This window comes from Hemicordylus capensis, chromosome 3, assembly GCF_027244095.1.
Source record: "Hemicordylus capensis ecotype Gifberg chromosome 3, rHemCap1.1.pri, whole genome shotgun sequence".
Lineage (NCBI taxonomy): Eukaryota > Metazoa > Chordata > Lepidosauria > Squamata > Cordylidae > Hemicordylus > Hemicordylus capensis.
In genome coordinates, this window is record NC_069659.1 from 167,808,768 (window position 1) to 167,823,598 (window position 14,831).

The 14,831-nt window shown below is 43.6% G+C and overlaps 1 long non-coding RNA gene across 1 annotated transcript; it reads right to left on the reverse strand.

Moving 5' to 3' along the window:
* Window positions 1-3,884: 3,884 nt before the first annotated feature.
* Window positions 3,885-9,864, reverse strand: LOC128349123 (uncharacterized). The gene is made up of 2 exons (XR_008318566.1): window positions 9,773-9,864; window positions 3,885-4,109 (listed from the first exon to the last, which is right to left on the reverse strand). It is a non-coding gene; the product is annotated as an uncharacterized LOC128349123 (long non-coding RNA).
* Window positions 9,865-14,831: the final 4,967 nt, after the last annotated feature.

Sequence of the window (14,831 nt, forward strand, 5' to 3'; positions counted from 1 at the left end):
GCAGTGCTAGAAGGCCGTTATAGAAGGACTAATTGCAGAGTGACTATGCCCCTGTGGCTCAGGGCAGATCAAAACTACTGAGTATGTCCTCCTCCATTGTTTGTTCTATAGAGACATTTGTGCCTCTCCCATCCTTCCATTGCTATGCAAGTATCTCGGACTTTCAAGCCAATTCTACAACTCCTTGCTGCTTTCTGAATTTAAGCTTGCCAGCACATATAGCATTGCCATGTTCTGTGCAGCAGCAACCAGCATTCATCAGCAGATGGTAGGCAGTGAGTCTTAACAGCCTTAGTCTGACCCTCGGTGACTCAGGTTGGGCTCTACATTTTGCCCACTCAATACTGATTCAATAGAAAGACTTACACTCCTCTTTTCTTTTCTTTTTTACTGCTCCTTATAGTATTATAGTCTAGCCGTTATCCAGTTTTATTACTTAGACTTGTGACACACGCAAAGGGGGCGTGGCCTGGGCTGCCGAGAGCCCGAACAAGATCTCAGCACGTCATTTCAGGCAGCATCGGCTGCCGGATAGGATGTTTCCCCCTTTCTCTCCCTCCAGAGAGGGAGAGGAAGGGGAAAACGTTCTATCGGGCAGTCTGCGCTGCCTGAAATAACTAGCAGATAGTTCGCCCGGGATCTTGGCGGCCCGGGCGTGGGAGCGGGGAGTTCGCTCTGGGCTCCTCCAGAGCCCAAGCCACGCCCCCGTGCATATGACATCACGCATACGGGCAAATGCGGAGGGGGCCGCCAAGTGAGACTGGATGCAGGCCACCACTCGGCTGGCTCCATGCCTGTTTCATCAGGAAACATATCGGCAGCCAGTGCAGTTCTTTCAAAACCAATGTGTCCCTTTGTGTTGTCCCAGAGACCTATCTGGCTGCCTTATTCTGTACCAATTGTAGTTTCTGGACCACATACAAAGGCAGCCGCACACAGAGCACATCATAGTAGTCAAGTCTAGAGGTTACCAGCTTATGTACCACTGTTTTAAGATCATTTACCTCTAGAAGTGGACATAGCTGATGTATCAGCCAAAGCTGATAAAAAGCATTCCTGGCCACTGCCCCAACCTGAGAATCCAGGGAGAGCTTTGCGTCCAGGAGCACTACCAGCTACATACCTGAACTTTAAGTGGGGAGTGAAACTACATCCAGAACAGACAGATCTAAACCATCTTTCAGGTCCTGACCCCCCACAGTCTGTACCTCCATCTTATTTGGATTCAACTTCAGTATGTTGTCCTTCATCCAGCCCATTACCACCTCCAAGCAGGCATTTAGGGAAGGTATGCCATTTCCTGATGAGATCAACAAGGTGAAGTAGATCTGGGTGTCATCAGCATATTGAGAAAAAATGATGAAAGGTGGATTCTTGAGTTCTCATGAAAAACAAAGACAATGGGATCAGACCTTGTCCCCTAAAATAATTAACTTAAGGCAATTAAACTGCAGGCACCAAACCTCCTGATGATCTCTCCCAGCAGTTTCATGTAGATTTTAAAAAGCATTGGAGACAGTATGGAGCCTTGTGGAACTCCATACTTCAGTTCTTGCTTTGCAGAGCAATAGTCTCCAAGTGACACCATCTGAAATCTACCAGAGAGGTAGGAGCAGAACCACTATAAAACAGTGCCAACCAATCCCACCTCCCTCAAGGATACCATGAACACTTCCTTCACGTATTCCAGAAGGATACCGTGGTCCTTCTGATGGTATTGAAAGCTGCAGATACCAAGAACACTTCCCTCAGGTGTTCCAGAAGGATACCATGGTCGTTTTGATGGTATCAAAAGCTGTAGAGAGATCCAAAAGGATCAGCAGAATCACACTCCCTCTCTTGTTAGCTAGCTGGAGATCATCCATCAGGCCGACCAAGGCTGTCTCAACCTCATAGCCCACAAGAATGCCAGTTTGAAATGGTCTAGATAATCTCATCATCCAAAACTGCCTCGAGCTGAAAGGCCACCACTCGCTCAATCACCTAGCCCAACATGGAAGATTAGAAACAGGTCTTGATCCTCCAAGAGAGATGTGAGGGATGACCATAAATAAGAATAAAGATGATATAATAATAAAGAGGAGGAAGGAAGCAAAAATAAATAAATAAAACTTGTATGGCAGTGTCTGTGTTGGTGGGGCAGTGTGTCTCAATTATTTTTTATGAAAGTGTACCTCAGGATTAAAAATGTTGGGAAACACTGTGCTACAGTATGGCTGACAGAAGGTGGTCCAGCCTCCATTTGAAAACCTTTAGCAAAGAAGATCCCACCACTGCATAAGATAGACTGTTCCACTGGGCATGCAGTCCTCGAGGACATAATTTTGGGTGGCACAAAACATTTCCAGGAAAGGAGAGAGTGGCAAAAATCTCACACACACACACACACACACACACACACACGGACCTGCACTGCTGAAGCAGGACTACAGCCACTGCATGTGTGCTTCCTTTGGCTGCTCAAGTACTCATTACTCGGATGTCAGTCATAGTTACAAGGCAGGAGGAAAGGGCTTAAGGGACTATAAACTGGTTAAATTGGCAATCAGGCAACACGACCATAGTAGATTGATTCCCCTGCTGGAGTCAATGGCTCAATAAATGGAACGCTGGACAAATGCAAGATATTGAAATTATTTCTGTTCCTTGGGTTACATTTTCACAGACCAGAGTTAATGTCTTGAAGGAAAAGGATAGGATCATTTCAAGCATTTAAACATAGTTTGTTGGTGTGGGACCACCTCTGTGTGTGAGGCCTGGAGTGATTGCCCCAATTAGTGCCCCTCGCCCCACAAGGGGCTGGGTGTGTGATTTGCCTGGCTAACAGTTGAATTGCCGTAAGTTAATTATTTTAGGGGACAAGGTCTGATCCCATTGTCTTTGTTTTTCACGAGAACTCAAGAATCCACCTTTCATCATTTTTTCTTAAGCTTTTCAGTTAATGCTTATGCCTTGTTTTTTTTTTTTTTTAAAAAAATTCCCTAAATAGAGTTTGAGCTTATGTTACTTTGCAAAAGCTTGAAAGCAACATAAGGTGAGGCTTTGATCTTCTCCAGATTTGAATAGAACACACTGTCTGAGATCAGCAACTGGTGGCTAGGGTGGACTACTGTGGGCAAGGCAAGAAGCCTTCCTGCCTTCCCCACACAAGCAGATGGTTGCTCGAGCTCCGCCACACCACACACTCACATGACCGGTGCTGCAGAGCTTACAGCATTGGGGGTCTGAAGGAGGATGTTCTCCAGTATCCCACAATGCATTGCGCAGGAAGCTGAGAGGCTGCCAAGGGTAATGCTGCAGTTCCCGGCTTCCTGGCCACTCTTTAGGCGGCCATCTGTGATCTTCAGGAAGCCGAGCTGCTAGGAGCTGCAGCACACCGCCCTGATCACAAAAGTGATTGGGGCTGCAATGGTAGAATGGGGCTTTGCCCCTTTAACCTGGGTTAGAGGGTTGGTTTATTCCCAGTGTAGCCTTGCTCTAGAGCAGCAGGGCAAGAGCTGGTTCCGAGGCTCCACACGAGCCTCACAGCCAAGGTTTTCGTGCTCCTGCCCTGCTGCAGCTAGTCATGAGAATAACCTCACTGAGTGAAATAAGAAGTATCAAACAGCACTATCATGTATTTATTAGTGGAGAATAATTTGTAGGGAAAATATCTTCAGTATCAGAAGTGTGCAATGTAATTACACTCCATCAAGGTGCCAGAGCCATAAAAGCTTCTTCAGTGCAAGGGCATCTTCGATTTTTATTTTTTTTTAATCTCAGTGGTTCCTTGTGGATTCCTCTTCCTTCCAACATCAACAAAATAAGCCTCAAGGTAGAAAAGAATATTTTAGCAAAGTCCCTGCTAGGTCCACCACACAATGCTTTAAAACTGAACAGACAACTGAAATTGAAACTTTTATTTTTTGGCTATAGGACAGAGCCATTATGGGATATTTTGTTGCCATGGTGACAGAACCAGTGCAGCATGTTGCTAAGTGGGGAAACTTGGAATACATAGAAACAAACATTTAACTGGCAAAATAACAGCATTGTATCTTCAGAAGCGAGGATTTAATGTCACTCAGGATCTCACTGGAGACTGAACCACAAACATAACTCAGCAAGACCTAAAAATTACACATGAAAAGATAGAATAAGCATTGATTCAACTTTAGGGATAAAAGAAACCATCTGCACGACATTTTTCTTGACAAAGCAGACATGGGACTCTCTAGCTGAGAACATTTGCTGGCTTTTTAGCAACCTGTGAAATGTTCTTTCCCTGGTTTATATTTCCAACCCCAAATTCACTGTATTCACTGAAACCATTTTGTCTAAAGAAAGGACACAGGCTGACCACATCACAGTAAAATAATCTCACCATCTGGAGGAGAAGAGGTGAGGGAAAACAGAAAACAAAAGAACAAATGGTTTGAAAGCATTGCAAGAAGGCTCAGAGAAGGGATGGATGCAGGGGCATAGGAAACTTGCCAGCAGTCGGGGGACATGCTGCTGCCGGCAGGGACCCCTATCCCCTCGCAAATTGGGCCACACATACACACCCTAATCACACCTCCTGCATCAACATTTCCTTGTGATGCAGAGGGAAGAGCCTCCAGCCAGGCTAGAATGCAGCATTGACTGGAGAGAAACTAGGCTGACTGCCCCATTCCCGCCACGCCCCCTGCATCTGATGTCAACACAGGGAGCATATCCACTACCCAGAAGAGGGTCCATTCAAACCCTCTCCTAATCCTCCCCAGTCACTGCTTCAGTCCAGTGCAGACTAGTGAAGGGTTCTCTCTCTGCATCACTGGGAGCAAGGCAGGGAAAGAAGTCCCTAGCCAGTCAGCGCTGGAATGGAGCACCAGCTGGGCAGGAGAGGGGCGTGGCTTGTGCTCCCAGCCAGCAAATGCTTCGTTCTCCAGCTGGGTGCAGGAGGAGGGGCAAGGTGGTGCCCTGGGCGAGGGTTAGGGGTGTCTTGGTGGCCCCCCCCAGACTCTGGCGGCCCAGGGACACTCATCCCCCCTTGCTCCATTGACCCTGTATAGGATAGGAAGTACATTGTAGGAAGTGCATTGTACACAGACCTCCCATTCCCCCTAACATCACATCATGCTGCCTGTGTGCACATATCCTCTTTAAATTGCGAGTGGGTTCTATCGAGCCCTGTAGGTGCTGCCTGCAGAGTAGGAGCTACTCCATGCATAGGTGCTGCCTGTTATATGAACAGGAATGCCTATCTGACCTTCTTGAGGCCACTGCCTATAGCTAGTATTCAAAAGAGTTATGATTTTGCCACTGTAGATAGCCCCCCAACCTCACCCCCCAAAAGCCTCACTGCATCCCCAAACTGAGATTTTTGTGTCACATTTGAGAGACGCTCTAATGTATCATCTGGCAAAGTATAAGGGCATAAAATTGGAAGGTGGGGGGAGCAGGAAAATTCAGCATGTGCAAAGCACTTGGGGCATACACACAGGATTTAATCTCTGCTTTCTGCCACGCTCCAAACATAGTTTTCTAGAATTTACAAATGCAGAGATAACTTTGATCTAGTAGGAAAGACATTCGTACATCAGCCAAAATAAAGGCAAGTAAATATAAGGCAACATATGTTATTGTTGGGTGTGGTTTTTTTTGCCAACTTCATGATAAATTTATTTTCCAAGCACTCACAGTCTTTCTGTTTGAAAGTTTTGCATGCAGAGTAATAGAAACATAGCTCCAACCCAGTGAATGCTATGCAAATTTGATGTAATTAAAAAATTAGCAATGCCACTCTTTTCACTGTGTATTTCCAGTGTTGTATTTGATGCTGTAGAAGTTGCCCACTCCTGCTTCAAGCTACAGCATTTAATATGAAATATAAACTTACCAAAATTGTAATGTATTGCTGCAGATTAACTCTATACTGCCATCTACTGATTTGTTTTAAAACACAGTTCATTTGGTATCCTTTAGTATAGCAATCCTAAATATTTGGACCAGAAAATCTCCCTCAGTTACTGGGGGGATGTCCCTATGATACCAAGTAAAATCATTATTTCTGATTTTCCTACCTATGTATCAGGAAGAATTTTGAAGACACAGTCAGACACCATTTACTTAGACTGATCTCTTTCATTATTCTATGGGTTCAAAATGGGTTACAGCAATTTTTTTCAAATGTAAACTCTTTTGTCCCCAAGTTGCTCACAATCTCTCTCATTTGGAAGAGTATTCTTCCCAATTTCCAGCAAAATAAATATCTGGAAAATCAAATAAAGCAGAGTTGTTGGGCCCACTCCAACTGTACACATGGAGCAGCAACATTAGATTGGTCATCACACAATCTTCCGTTCTTGCGGACAGGGAAAATGAATACAGCTTCTACTTCAGTTCTGGACTGGACAAAGAAAATTGCATGCAGCACCCCTTTGCCTAACTTTCCTCATCCAGCTAGGCAGATTAATAGAAGCCTGCTTTTTCATCTGTATGACTCTAGGTCCCTGTAGCAAATTTGGTTCAAATTGGTTAGAAAGTCCACAGGTTAGCCCACTTGTGCCTCAAATGTTCATGAGTCCACCATCTTTAATTGGGGTGGATAACATCATCACAAACTATGCCATTGAGGTCTCCCTATGTGTCTGTAGTGATCAGCCACCATTCCCCTAAAGAGTTAATCAGAAATGAACCATGTCCTAACTGACAGGCTGGTGAACTCCAGGGCTCAGCCAATCAGCACACCAGGTAGGTGGGACCTAGAGAGCAGTTGGGAGGAAGAAGGCAATTCTTTGTTAAAGAAGGACATGTGGCCAGGAAGAATGGCTGCAGGTCCTGGAAAGCCAGGAGGGCAGGAGGCTTGAATCTCAACCAGAGCTTGGTGAGTTCAAGAAAAGGAATCCTGGGCTTTGCCTTCGGGGAGTTTAGTCTAGGGAAAAGTTTGTTTAGTCAGACTTTGCATTAGAAGTTATATTCCTTTTGTGTGTGTGCTCTGCATATTCCTGATACTGGTCTATTATGGTTTACCTACAATGTAATTGAAGTAAGAAACACTAGGCTACGCTCCATACACCTAGGGTATAGCAAAAGACTCTGTATGCATTCAAGTGTGCTTTTGGATTTCCCACATACCCGTTCTTTGCAATGGGGTAACCAAGGTTTTTGAAGTGTGCTGTGCCAACATCATTCGGGGTGCTTTTGAAGTATTCTTGTAACCTATGGAGTATTTTTATCTGTAACTAAAAGCTGAGAAATCCTCAGATAGAAGTAGTCTGTGGTACTTGAATAAAGCTGTTTTTCTTTTTGTTCTTTTATTTTACAAGCCTCTCTGAGTGGATTTTTAACTTAGGAAGCGGGGCTAAAAGGGGGTTACTCTGATGCAAGCACGTCCTCAGGAAATCAGCAGCTATCAGTTTTTGCACATGGAACATTTTTGTACTTTTCCAATAACAAAATAAAGAGAGTTTTCCCTGGGAATTCCACCCCAAGCCCAGGGAGGGTCAGGTTCTGTAATAAATAAGGGTGGTGGCAGCAACCATTTTTGAACATACCAAAAATACAGAAGAGTTTTAGGAGAAGCATGGTCATGCAGCTCAGCAGGGATGATTTAGCATATTTTTCCCTCACATGAGCTTGCTCTAAGACAAAGGCTTTAATCCACTACAGTGTCACTACTACAACTGTACCAAATTTGCTTCAAATCAGTTAGACAGTCCACAAGTTAACCTACATGCACCTCAGATGTGTCCACCATCTTGAGTCAAGATAAATGAAATCATTACAAACTATGCTATTGAGGCATCCATATGTATCCCTACAGCTGTAGCAATTTTGGTTCAAATTGGTTAGGCAATTCACAAGTTAGCCCACTTGTGCCTCAAATATTTATGTGTCTGCCATCTTGAATCGGAGTGGATGGCAACATCACAGGCTACGCCATTGAGGTGTCCCTATGTATCCCTACAACTCTACCCAATTTGGTTCATATTGATTGAGGCATTGTGTAGCATATACATGGGGAGACACACACACATGTACATAGACAAACAGACACACACACACACAAACACACACAAAATACCGTCTGATCTCGTAAGCTTACTTTCCTTATGGAAAGTAGGTTCATATAAAAGCCTTGGTGGAGAGCCATATTTTTACTTGCTTTCAAAAAAAACAACTGTGATGGAGGCTGAAGGGCATGTCAGCAGGAAGAACATTCCAAAGCCTGGGGACAATAACCAAGAAGGCTCTGATCAGAGTGTACAACAGCCAAGCTTCTCTCACTATTGGCACGCAGAGCAGAGCCCCCTCTGATTATCTTGTCAAGCAGGCAGAAACCCTTGGGAGCAGGCAGTCCTTCAGATATTCAGGACCCAAACCATTAAAGGCTTCAGAGGTCAAAACCAACACCTTGTATTGGACCTGGAAACAAATTGGTATCCAGTGCAGCTCTTTCAGATATTCATGGGTGTAATATGATCCCAACTTACCCCTTCCTTAGTTCTGCCCCTTGTTAGTTTCCCTCTTTGTTATTTCTTGTTCAATTCATTCTCATTTTCCCTTCCATCTTTTTCCCTTTCTGTAGGAATTCTGGGGTGAGTCGATGCTCATGGACAGGGGTAGGCTGCAGTTGCCATATGTGCAGTGGGAAACAATACTTAGAATAAACTTGGGCTGATAGAAGTGTTTAAAAATAACGCAAATGCCAGGCAAACATCTCCTAGCCTGAGTCACCTGACCCTAAATCTGGCCCTGCAGGCAGTTCTAAATTCTGCTCAAATTATAATTCTATACAGATTCTTGTATAGTGTGCTCTGTAGGATCTCCATCTGTGCTCATGTACTTTTTAAATAATTTAACAGCTTTTTCTGTACTTCATAGGGATAGCTCAACAGCATATTGTCATCCACCCCAATTCAAGATGCTGGATGCATAAACATTTGAGGTGCAAGTGGGTTAACTTGTGGACCGCCTAACTGATTTGAACCAAATTTGCTACAGCTGTGGGAACACATAGAGACACCTCAATGGTGTAGTTTGCAATGATGTCATCCACCCCAATTCAAGATGGCAGACGTGTAAATGTTTGAGGTTCAAGTGGAGTAACTTGTGAACCACCTAACTAAATTGAACCAAATTTGCTACAACTGTAATGAGTGACACATAGGGACACCTCAACAGCACAGTTAATGGTGATGTCATTCACCCCAGTTCAAGATGTTGGATGTGTTAATATTTAAGGCTGAAGTGGGCTAACCTGTGAGGATGGTAATTATCAATTAATATGATAGTGTAAGGAAATTAAGCAGATTAGTTCTTACCAGAACAGCTTATATGAGGTGTAGTTCTGTCCTGAGCTTGTATTTAAACTTAGATTGAACACTATAATTCACTAAGGTTCAGATGAAGACTAGGCATAAACCCTTTTCACATTATGTTCAACACATATACACTCTGTGTACAATTAATACCTGTACAGTTATTCACACATTATGTTGAATGCATATACAGCAGTACACTTCCTATCTGTAGCAGTACACTTCCTATCTATATCCAGCATTTTGTTGGGGGGTACTTGTACCCAGGTTCACTTTAAAAATAAACACATAGAAAATGAGGCACAGAATAATATGTGCATATGTTCAGACACCTGAATGCACATACAAAATAATGGCTGGATTCAGACAAAATACAAAACTGAAGGTCCATTGACCTCTGGTTTTGCTAGGTGAACGTATAGACCCAGAGAACTGCAGTTTAAGGGGGGGGGTGACCCATGGCACCCTCCCCTAACTGCAATTGTTACCTTCAGTTTGTAGTGAGTTACGCTGCCAATAACTGCATTTTGGTGGTGCCTCCATTACGTCTGGACCAGGTCTTTCTCTCAAACCAGAGCTGAGGGAGGAAGCTCCTCCCTCACTCCAGCTCCTATTGGTTGCATGGGCTGTCCTTCAGGAAATAAGGAAGCTTGCACAGCCAGCAACCCTGCCTCTCTGCAGTCTCGCTGACTGGAGGTCAGCAAGACTGCAAGACTCCAAACATGGACTGGAGCGTGAGGGAAGGAGGAGGCGTGGAATGAAGCAGTCAAATGTCACCTCCTCTTTTAATAATCCGTCACATTTCTCCCTTTACTACTCTGTGGTTGGAGATTTTGTTGTGTCAAGAAGCCACATCCAATTCATTAACATTTTAGCTAGAATGTGTCTTGAGTTTGAGACTAGAGAATTTACATTGTCAACTTTCCCCTTGCTCTCTCTCCCCCAGCTCCCGCATAGCTGCTGGTGGCTAGAGGGAACAAAACTGAAAGGAATGGAGTCATAGACAGGAACAAAAGAATCACTGCTCACATGCAATTCATTCGTTCTCATTGTGTTCAGCTCATCTTGTATGCCAAAGTGAACTAAAGGGTCCAATTTGTTGCATTTTCCCAGTCATCCAAAAATAAATGCACACCCCTAGTGGCATGTGCTTTTTGCTAATGTTGAAACATCAAGCAAAGATTTGAAATAGGTTCATTGTTGTAAGAATAAGCAGAAAGGGTCAAAGACAGCACAGAAGCCAACATCAAGAGAAGGGAATAATGTCAAATATATGGGGAAGATATTCAGTCAAGGGAAAGAGTCAGACAGCAGGTGCAAGTATTCAAGTTGGGAACAGTAATTGAGGGAGAAAACAGAAAGTGATATCCTTGCAGTGATCACTGCCAGGATGATTTTAATTGTTTCTGCTTGAAAAAGAACATTGCAAAGCTTGCTTACTTCAAGGAACAGAAGCAAGATTGGCAAAAGCTCACAACTTACCTATGCTGTCACTTGAAGGATAATTCAGCTAAGATGAAAGGCGGGGGGCGGGGGTGTATGAAGGCAAAAGGTAAATCATTATTCCCCAGTCTTTTGATAGCTGGGCATGATATTTTTCTTGATTAAAATAAAGATACACCTAACGTGTACATTCAGGAATAGAAATATGTATTTTACACACAAACACACACTGTTGGGGTTTGTGATTATTTAGCAGAGTGCAATGAAGCTACCACTCCAGTTACAGAATATCGAGTTTAGTTGTTACAGCTATTTAAGGAACCAACATGGAGATCACTGTAGAGTATAAACTAAATTGATTTATTGGTGAAGTACATTGAGAAAGGCAAAACCTAATCCTATCTATCAGCTATATATGAATAGGGAGGAAGGGAGAGAGAGACAGTATGTTTCCATCGAAAGGAAGAGGACTGACCTGATGAGTCTAAGCAGGGGTCATAGAGTAGAGGCAAGCAGGGACAGGTAAAGAGACCCTCACTAACTACTTCTACTCCCAGTCAGTGCTCCTTCTAACAGGGATTTCCAGTTGTTGTTGACTACAACTCCCAGAAACCCCAGCCACAATGGCTTTTGCTTGGGGGTTATGGGAGTTGTATTCAACAACATCTGGGAATCCCTGTTAGAGGAAACACTGTTCCCAGTGCCCCTAGTGGTTATTAGGGTCATTGGAACAAATGATTGAAGTACTGGAACTCCATATACAACATGCCTTCTAATCACCTGTTGCACCGGCTCACAACTCCCATCTTCTTATGAAACATCTGGAATCTGTATCTCAGCCGTGGCTTAGTCAATCCATCTGCTACCATCTCTTCTATTGGGCAGTATTCCAATTACATTATCCCTTTTTCTTGCATGTCTCAAACACAGTGATACTTTATGGGAATGTGCTTAGTTTGAGACTTAATCTTCCCAATCTGGGAGATCTGAAAACAGCTTTGATTGTCTTCAAACATTACTCAATCCCAAAGTCCGATAGTAGCTGGTATATTTACACTGCTTCCTTGCACACTTCAGCTGCGGAAATATATTCTGCCTCTGTGGATGAGAGAGCAACAACTGACTGCTTGTGGCTAGCCCAACTTATGGGTCTGTCTCTTAACCCAACTTATGGGTGTCCACTTGCAGTCTGTTCTGTCTTCACCCCAATCTGCATCCATGTATTCCCCCTAGTTGGGGATTGCTGCTTGCTGGAATCTCCAGTGTATAGTGTGCAGTACCCTTTAGGTATCTTCCCAGTCTTTTGACTGCAATCCAATCATGATTGCCCCCAGACAAGAAAGTGGCAACCATAGATGAACTTCTCCAGATGATCTCAACAGGTGATAGGGCTCATGGTGAAGAATACGTTCTCCTAATTACCCAGGGCCTAAGATGTCTAAGACTTTATAGGTAATAACCAGCACCTTGTATTTTGCCCAGAAACCTATCGGCAGCCAGTGTAGCTCTTTAAATATAGGGATAATATGGTCTCTCCGAGATAACCTGGAGACCAACCTGGCTAACACATTCTGTACCAAATGCAGTTTCCAAACTACATACATAGGCAACCCGACATAGAGCGTATTGCAGTAGTCCAGTCTGAAGGTTACCAGCATAGATACCTCTGTTCTGAAGTAGTTTATCTCAAGAAATGGACACAGCTAGTGTATCAGCTGAAGCTGATAGAAAGCACCTCTGGCCACTGCCTGGGACACTGGGGAGAGGTTCAGATCTAGAAACACTCCCAGACCATGTACCTGTTTTTTCTGGGGGAGCGTGGCCCCGTCCAGACAGGCAGATCAAAATCGTCTCCTGACTCTGCACAATAAGTACCTCTCTCCTATCTGGATTCAGCCTCCATTTGTTATCCCTCATCCAGCCCATCAAAATCTCCTGATTCTCCCTCTCTCTCTCTCTCTCTCTCTCTCTCTCTCTCTCTCTCTCTCTCTCTCTCTCTCTCTCTCAGCTACTTAAGGAACACACATGGAGATCACTGTAGAGTCTAAAGTAAATTGATTTATTGGTGACATACATTGAGAAAGGCAAGACCTAATCCTATCTATCAGCTACATAATGAATAGGTAGGAAGAGAGAGAGAGATGTTTTTATCTTCTCCTAGGAGAGGACTGACTCACCACAGGAAGAACCTGAGGAATCAAAGCAGGGGTCATAGAGTAGAGGCAAGAAGGACAGGGAAGGAGACCCTCACTAACTACCTCTACTCCCAGTACTCCTAGTGTTCATTAGGCTTGTTGGTGCAAAAGAATGATGCCCTGGAACTCCATATCCAACACACACACACACACACACACACACACACACACTTACATAGCTCCCATTTCAATGGCAAGCATTTTCCTTGCAACTGCGGGAGTACTCTCTTCATATAGCATCCAAGTCAGGGCTGTACAAAGCAGCCCCAGTTCAGTTCAGGGGTCACCTCTGTTTTTGAGCAGCTCTAATTCAGTTCAGGACTGAAGTGCTTTGGTTAGGTCAAGCTGCTTCAGCCTGCATCATCAGATATCCCCAACGTCTCTCCCCACTCAAATCCCTCTACTTACAGGGAGAAGGCAGAAACAGTTTCAGCAATGTCTGTTTGAAAATGACTGCCAGCAGAGGTGCTTCTTTCCTCTTCTTGCAGTTCTGGGAGAGGCACAGGGTCTTCTGGGAATCATTGTTTCCCATAAGATAGGAAACATCCCATCTTCCGTCTTAATTTCATCTCAATTTCTCTTTCTTCACATGAAGAGGAATTAGAATCCTTTTCTGGAAGTCCTTTTCAGACAGACACCACATCATATGGTAAGATCACCCCCCTTGAAACTTTGCAAAAAAAAAAAACCCACCACTTTAAAATGATTTCTTTCCTCCATAAAGTACTCTGTTTTTCATCCTGAAATCCTTCAGTGCCTTCTAATTTTGTCCAAACTGGACTGTTTGGACCATTTCATCTCAGAACCCTTCAACATCTTCGAATATTCCCCAGAACTCTTTCTAGAGATTGTTTGGATCAACAAGTCAGCATGATGTTGCAGCCCATATGCAAGCAGAGGGAGTGGGAATCACTGCTGCAGGGTCTGACCAATCTGAGGGGAACAGAATGTGGATTTATCCAACATGGTAGCTTAATTTTTCAAGCCACACTTCAGCTCCTCACAGCGCATTAGTGTGCTCCAGCATACAGTTTTAAAATCACTGAATCAAATCTATCAGTAACAGCAGAATACAGGAGGAAGTTTTAATTTAGCATTTCCCTCTATTGACAACCAAAAGAAAAACATCAAATGGAGAAGTATTAAGGTTTGCTCAGAGAAGAGTACAAAGACTAGATTCAGAACTTGTCCCTGCTAATCCTTATCAAAGGTACCAGAGCTTAAAATCTCAAATGGCTGCTCAAGACTGAATAGGTTAATGAATATGATATAAGGAAAGACATCAGAGAGGATGGTCAGAAAAACCATTAAAAGGCAAGGAGAGAATACAGATTTCACGTGATACTTGAAACCACAACCCATATCTGTCGTAAACACTGCCAAGGGAAAATCATGGGATTCCTGCTTCCAAATTGCCCTTTCAGGTTCCCAGATTTGTAATAGTCCCAGTCAGAACATGCATTTTGAACCTTTAAGACTCCCATAATGTACTTAGTCAAGCAAGATATCACTGATGGGCAGAGAAGCGGCTCTATTGGGATAGTCAAGTCACTTTGAGATATAAGAGGACAGAACTGCTTTATCTGAATCACACATGAAGAAAAATAGTTAAACAAACCAGCAGGTTTACCAATTATAGTGTTTTCAAGGGGGTGGCATAAAAATGGGCCAGACACCTGGAATAGCTTTGTCCTTTCAAGCAGAACAAGATGAATAGAAGTCTGTAACAATGATTAGAATTGCAGCTGCAAGAATCTCCTCTAGTCTCAAAGAGATAGATGAATTGTACTTTCAACATGCTATTTCACTGCCCAAAGATTTTTGAGTATGAAAACTGAATCCAGAATGTTCTAAATGGTGCCATGATGAATGAATAAATGCCAGCCTCTTTTGATCTCTATTTCAACAG